The sequence below is a fragment of the Gouania willdenowi genome, chromosome 21 (genome assembly GCF_900634775.1).
Source record: "Gouania willdenowi chromosome 21, fGouWil2.1, whole genome shotgun sequence".
Classification (NCBI taxonomy): domain Eukaryota; kingdom Metazoa; phylum Chordata; class Actinopteri; order Blenniiformes; family Gobiesocidae; genus Gouania; species Gouania willdenowi.
The window spans coordinates 23,297,447-23,305,447 of record NC_041064.1 but is presented as its reverse complement, the minus strand read 5'-3'; positions in this window follow the sequence as shown (position 1 = coordinate 23,305,447).

Sequence of the window (8,001 nt, the reverse complement as noted above, 5' to 3'; positions counted from 1 at the left end):
TTGCTCAACTCCTGCTTTTATCTTTTTACCCACAAACACCTCTTCTTACACACCTCAACCTTCTGGTTTAAACACGGCCTCTGTCATTTGAAATGTGCATCACATAAAACGTGTTCAATGTAAAATATGTGCACATTTAATACAGACCAACACATTCAAAATACTTTTTGTAGGATTTTATATCTTAAAATACATTCCATTGGAGCAGCCATGTATTGCAAGATGTGATGTAAAGTTGTTGATTCTGGTTTACATTAGCTCATACCTCAATTTTTCAGATATTCCTTCTTCTTTCAAGTTTTTGTCGTGCTTTTCTCTACATTTTTAAATATTTTTTATTTTTTTTTACTATGGACAACACAAGGATGTGTGTTTACATATGAGATGCCACGAAGATCGCGTTTCGTGAAACAAGTGAGTGGGAAAGAGAGTGGCAGTATAGAAGAACACGTCTGGGAGGAGGACATTGAATTGCTTAAGAGGAGGAAAATCCATGAGAGAAGTACCCATTGTGGAGCCACTGGCAACGTTCTGACATTATTACCAACGTCTGAGGTGAGCAAGATGGCGGCCGTCATGTCTGCCAGGTTTTTCCTTCTCCTGCCTACTCAATGAGGACAACTTAAGTACAGTAAGTTACGACTAAACTTCTCGTATATTGATCTTTTGATTAAAGCTGATATCTGGAGTTTCTGAGAAATGTCTTGATGTCCCACCCTAAACAGCCTCACTTCCTCCCCCTGCCTCTCCCAATCTACCAGAAGCCACGCCTCCCATTTTCTGCATGTGCATCGTGGAACATGACAAAGTTGCATTGATATAGGTCTATGGGTCAGGTAAGAGCCAAAATCATATTTACCCGTTTGTTGTTGTGATGAGCGGCCTTGTTTCCGTGTACAGTTCCTCATTTACTGTGATTGACAGTCTCAAAAACAGGAAGTAGAAGCCTATAGGCTGGGCGATCGTGGCGCTCGTTTCCATTTGTATAGGGGTCTATAGGAAGAAAGCGGGACTTTATACATTAATGTAATGAATGACAATGAAAAAAAGACTCGTTAGGTATTTTTTCGCATTTCAAAAGAATCATACATAAACATATATTTCTCAGAAACTCCGGGTATCAGGTTTAAGGTTGCAGTTAATATTAACTAACGGTAACTTTTTAACCTCTTCTTCAGGTTGGACCCCATGCTCTTTTTCTACCGTAATTTGTTCTTCTTTCAAATAATTCTTGTCTTGCTTCTCTTGAAATGCTATTTTTTTAATTTTTGCCTGATTTGAGCTCCTCCACAACTTCAGCATCTGCTTCCATCTTTATGTCTTCCTGGTCCAACACATTGTGTCTCAAGTTCCTTTGAATCAGCTGCTATGCTTGAGCTGCTATGGCTTAAGACAAACATTAGATTTCTTCTGTCTAAACTGTCATCATTGCTTATTAATTTAATTTTGCAACCGAGGTTGGCTGTTGTCACATCCTAATGTTTGAAATGTATGCGATTAATTTATTGTATTAGACATGTGCATTGGCACCCTAACCCCATATGGGCTGCCTAGTGTAAAAATGTAGTATAAAACTTGTAGCTAACACATTTTCATTATTCGTCTCACTTTTCTCATATTTAGCACATTTTCCTATATTTAACACAACATTTAACCACATATATAGAAGTAAAAAAAAGCATTAAATTTAAATATTTAAATCGAAATCGAAATGGTATATGTTACAGTATATCTAAATGTTAAATCTATAACTAAATATTTAATCTAAATCTAAATTTTAAATCTAAATCTAAATTTTAAATCTAAATCTAAATGTTAAATCTAAGTCTAAATATTTAATCTAAATGTTATATGTCTTATTTAAATGCTAAATCTTATATCTAAATGTCAAATCTAAATATTAAATCTAAATCTAAATCTAAATGTTAAATCTAAATCTTTAAATCTAAATCTAAATGTTAAATCCAAATCTAAATATTAAATCTGAATCTAAATGTTAAATGTTAAATTTAAATCTAAATCTAAATCTAAATCTAAATGTTGAACCTAAATGTTTTGCACATATGCTAATTGACCCCGCTCCTTGTAACCTCGACCAATACACAAGCAGAGACGCACACAGCAGCTCACACACGCATTAAAATACATTTTAATAACTGTGTTGCACTGTTGTGTTGGGAATGTACTGTGAAGTGCAGCTCGTACACTTGCCATGATCGCGCGCTCGATTTCCGCCGCCGAGAGAGAACCAACCATATATATCACCCAGGCAGGCATCGGTGAAGAGGTGGGTCTCTGCTTGTGTATTGGTTGAGGTTACAAGGGGTGGGGTCAATTAGCATATGTGCGAAACATTTAGGTTCAAAATTTAGATTTAAATTTAATATTTAGATTTAACAGTTAGTTTTAAATTTAATATTTAGATTTAACATTTAGATTTGTTATTTAGATTTAACAGTTAGATATAAGATTATATCTAACTGAAATGAAATGTTATATATCATTTAGATATGATGTATAACATTTAGATTTAACATAACATTTACATTTAGATTTAAACATTTAGATTTAGATTTAACATTTAGATATAAGATTTAGCATTTAAATATGATATATAACATTTTGATTTAGATTAAATATTTAGACTTAGATTTAACATTTAGACTTAGATTTAACATTTAGATATATCATATAACATTTAGATTTAGATTTCAAATTTAGATTAAATATTTAGATTTAGATTTAACATTTAGAAATAACATATACCATTTAGATTCAGATTTAAATATTTAGATTTAATGCTTTTTTTTTTTTTTTTTTTATTTTTTTTTTACCTCTATACATGTTGTTAAATGTCATGTTAAATGTAGGAAAATGTGCTAAATATGAGAAAAGTGAGATAAAAAAATTAAAATGTGTTAGCTACAACTTAATTTTTACATGTGGCACCCCATAACCCTAACCCTAAACGATAATAGTTGGTTAAAACTGTTACTATTGTCGTGGCCCAAAGATTTTACTGACGTGTTTTGTGCGCTGCAAACACTTCATTTCCGTTGTCGCCACCACAATGGGCGTGGTTTGGATGGGCGTGGTTTGGAGGGCCTGCGGGTCTGCAGGTGGATCCAGCACGTGGAGCAGAATCCTCCATGTGACCCTGCAGTAACCCAGTCACCCAGCAGAGGGCTCTCTACTAACATCAAAAGAGGAAAAAAAGTTTAGAAACTAGTTAGTTTAATGAAGAAAACTGTTGTTTGTGTCCCAGAAGAAGAAAATATGTCACAGATTATAAACGATTGTTCATTTATTTCTTTTCTTGACTTGATTTAAGAAAAAAAAATATCCATAGTTTATCAGTGACTAATAACATTATGTACTACCAACACACTAAAGTGATGAAGCTGACAGACATTAGCAGAACTGATCTAAACGTAGACATTATTGAAGAACACTAACAGAATAAAATAAAATCTGTTAAAGAAGGGAAAAACCATTACCTGCCAGGCTAATTATCATTGGCTGTGATTTATTCCATTGTGTCTCTCATGTCCCCTTTCATTTATTGTTTGTATTTGTTTGGTTTTTCTTGGCGTTTGTTTTGCCTTTAATTAGTTTGTCAGGTAAATCATAAAATGAGGTCAGGCTCTGCACGCCCGACACAACTATTTAATATTTTTACACAGAGATATATTTTGAGGGAAATATGAAACTGTTAACGTATAACTTTTAATGCTGGTGTTTCCAATGACCTGGACGTCAGTCATTTTCTTTCTTTCATCACCTCAGACAGATGACTAGATTTACTAACCTAAGGCAGTGCTTATCCGTATGGTTGCCGTCTCAATGTACAGACATTCTATCCGTACGCAGCGCCCCTATTTGGCCAGTTTGAGTCACGTGACTAAGACTAAACCTTACCCTAAACCTAACCCTAACCCTAAAAATTGTTGCGACATTGGGTTATAACTAAACCCTAAACCTTATCCTAACCCTAAACCTTATCCTAACCCTAAACCTTATCCTAACCCTAAACCTTATCCTAAACCTAAACCTTATCCTAACCCTAAACCTTATCCTAACCCTAAACCTTATCCTAACTCTAAACCTTATCCTAACCCTAAACCTTATCCTAACCCTAACCCTAACCTTATCCTAACCCTAAACCTTATCCTAACCCAAACCCTAACCGTAAGACGTGTACTTCGATAAGCGTACCAATAGCACCGGGGGTTGTCCGTATGACAATCGTACAAATAGACACTCTTTTAACTTAAACATGAATAACCCTGATAACTGTAAAGCTACAAGCGTGGTTCTCTGCTTCCTTCACAGCAGCACTGCTCTGGATGCAAAAGACCTCTTACTCTGTCTGACTCCCTTGTTCTTCTGGTGCTTTTCCACCTACAGTTCAGAGTCCACGCTTCACCATTTGTTGGTCTTGTGAGAACCACCAGCATGACAGGGATGACTACAGGGTCCTTTGTTTCCTCATCTTTGCTTCCTGCTCCAAGAATCATTAACTTCACCTCTTGTCGACTCCTTTTTAAGATGCTGTGTTTTTTAAAATGTCATTTTATTTCTGATTATTCTTATTTTTTTAACAAATGTATGAAATCTAGTTCCCCCAATAATGATTCTACACAAGCATTCAGGTTAAACACGCTGACCACACTTATAGAATCAGGGTCCATAATCTGACAAAACTATGTGCGCTTCTTTGTCGTAATGATGTTGCATCATTGTAGACAGATAGGACCACTTTGTGACAATGGAAGTTATGGTTATTTTGCCATGCACTCATGTTTTAGCAAGTTAAAAACTGCTGAAATCTAAGTTCAGTTTAAAACTAGAAAAAAGTTCACACAACTTTGTAGATGTTTATTCCTAAATGGAAGTAATCTTTGCCCCAAGGTTAGGGATTAAAATGATTATATGGAGAAAAAAAAATGGCAGTGGTTATTCGTGCGTTTGCCGTAACAATATATCGACATTTTACCCATACGCAGCGCCCCTATTTGGCCAGTTTAGGTCACGTGATAGGTCAGTCACTGGCCATTTTAGGTCGCGTGACTAAGACTAAATCTCACCCTAAACCTAATCGTAACACTAAGACATTACGCACTTGTACTTCGGTAACCGTAGCATTAACACCGGGGTTTGTCCGTACGGCAACCGTACAAATAGGCACTTTTTTAAAAAAATGGTAAAACATGCATGAAATAGACTAAAGAAACCAGCAAACTTTTCAGAATTTGAATAAAGTCTGCAGAAAGTCTGTTGTTATCATAGTGTGTGTGTGTGTTTCTGAGTGTAACATGACATCAATGTGTCGTGCTCGCAGCTGCCCTTGTTGATCACAGACAGGTGCTGCAGGAGGGATTCATTCAGTCAATATTTCACTGTTCCTCTCACACACGTGTCGGCCTGCAGAGCCCCTGCGGGTGTCTTTGTGTGTGCATGTGGCCACAAGTGTGTAAGCATGTGTGCACATTAACTAGAACCAGCTACAATGTGCTGTTGTACAGACACCGTTTGTAAGAAACTTAATAGCCAAGGACACAGTAGCTCCACATGCAGCTGTCACATCCCTGCACCTCCTATTTCAAATTCATCTCAGCGAGTGCATGGATAACAACCACTGTGCTTTCAATCTTTTACAGTCAGACAGATGCTCACAGAAACTATAACTGGAAAAAAAACCCAAACTATTTTCTCCTAAAAGCCAAACGTCATTCATGAAGATGATGGTGAGAAAAGACCTCAGTGTTAAACCAGATAAATATTGGTTTTCTCCGTCTGAGCCTCATTGAAGGAATATTATTGCAGTATTTTTCAATCATTTTTTTTCACATTACACCAAAAAATCTTGCAGTAAACTGTAGAGTAAAGGCTGACTTCTTCCACAGCAGCCACAACAACAAATGATAAGACACAAATACAATGCAAATTGAAGCTGATACGCAGCAATGGTCAGGGCCAGGCAATTTTAGGCAAAACAAGACAGCAGCTGTTAGCATGTAAAACAAAAATACACATATTACACCGAGACAGCATGAAGATGTTGGTTATCTGTTTTTTAACTATGATTAATTGGCTCCATAAGTGAAAGACTGATGTTTATAAATCATATTTTTGACTCCAATTGTTTGCATGAGAGCAAAATTCTAAATGTTGCAAAAAAGAAAATTTAGTTTTTCAGATTAAATTCTGATATTATCCAAAACTTTGTCATCTTTTTATGAATATTGAAAATACTAGTACAGCGCCCATCAAAAGTATGTATTCATATAGTGGGGGCTTAAATATAGTTGTCAATTATGGCCAAATGAGTATGTGTTTGAAGGTTGGATGGACAAAGAGGTGTACATACTCTGTACTCTGCAGTGTTATAAAGGGGTTTATTTGTGGGTGCAAAGCAAAATAGTGTGTGATTTCCCTGGTTTAATTTTATGGGACATGCGCATGATAAATGTGTTTGTTCTTGTCATTTTTTTATATTTTGGTGTATTTATCTGTAATGTATGTTTTTTGGAGTCATTATGTGTATTTTTGTATCTTTCTGTTTTGTTTTGTTTTTTTGTGCATTTTTTGTTTTTTGTTGCCATTGTCGTGTGATTCTGGAGTCATTATGTGTATTTTTGTGCCTCTTTGGTGTAGTTTTGTACAATACTGTTGTCATTTTGTGTATTTTTTGTATAAATAGTTAGTTTTGTGTATTTTGAGTCATTTTCATATTTTTGTTGTCGTTTGGTGTATTTTTCTGTAATGTATGTTTTTTGGAGTCATTTTGTGTGTTTTTGGAGGATTTTTGTATATTTTTGTGCATTTTTGTTCTTGTTTTGTGTACTTTTTGTATAAACATTGCTTAGTTTTTTGTTTTATTTCACTAATTTACTACATTTTTATTTTAAATACCTTATTTGTGATGAGGGCGTGTTTTGAGAATGTGCGTGTGTGTGTGTGTGTGTGACTTGCTACCTGTCCTCCTGGTTAGGACATGCACATACTCCGTCACAGGTTGCTGAAATGCGTGTGTCTCAAGCCCAATGCGTGAGACTTGAGAGAAAAAAAAAACTGACCCGGATGTACCATAAAAACTAAACGTTTTGCAACACCAAATAAGTACAAAAAATGGATGCACACATTCGGGCTATGTGGAAGCTGTTACAAAAGTTTCAGGTCGAACAGACACCGCGTCGGGGAGAAATTCGCTCCATAAACACACACACACGCACACGCACACGCACGCATGCATGCAGAACTTCCTTGCTTATATAGATAGATATTTAGCAATAATTTGCAAGAGTATGTTTACAAAACTGCTTACAATCAAATATTTTGAGGCACTGTAGGCTTAATATTATTAAATCAAAGGTCTGTGTGAGAGTCTTCTGTGTTGGTAATGGACTTCATAATTCGCAATTTGAGTGTACAAAAGTTTCTTCAGTATCGGGGCTACATTTTGCTGAAAGTTGCAAATCTGTAGCACATACGATTCATTTGTTGTGAAATTTCAAATTTTAAACTTTTGAGGCTTGTTGTAGCGCCACCTTTAGGACAATTGGCCTACTAACCAAATCCAGCTTTGTTGTGCTACTCAGTACCACCTACAGGCATGGATGAGAATTTTTGGCTTTTAGGGGGTAAGCTACGAATCTAGATGACCTCTTTTCACGCTGACTTCCGGGATTTAATCAGGGACTACTAAGCTCACTAGAGCTTAATCACTATGGCAATTAATGCTGAATGGCTAACCTGGTCGGCAGCAGGTTTTGCTCTGGCTTGGATGTTAGCGAGTCCTAAAGCCCACCTCCTGATCATTCAGATCTCTTAGAAAACGACCTGCTCATTGTTAGATGATCCTGGTTGGTGCAAATCTGACAGCTGAGTTTATCAAGAAGATTATTATTATAAATGCAATCCTTTCATTTACAGATGACATCCTTTAGGAAAGATATAGATTTATATCTGATGGACTGATTTACAGACAGCTGATGAAGC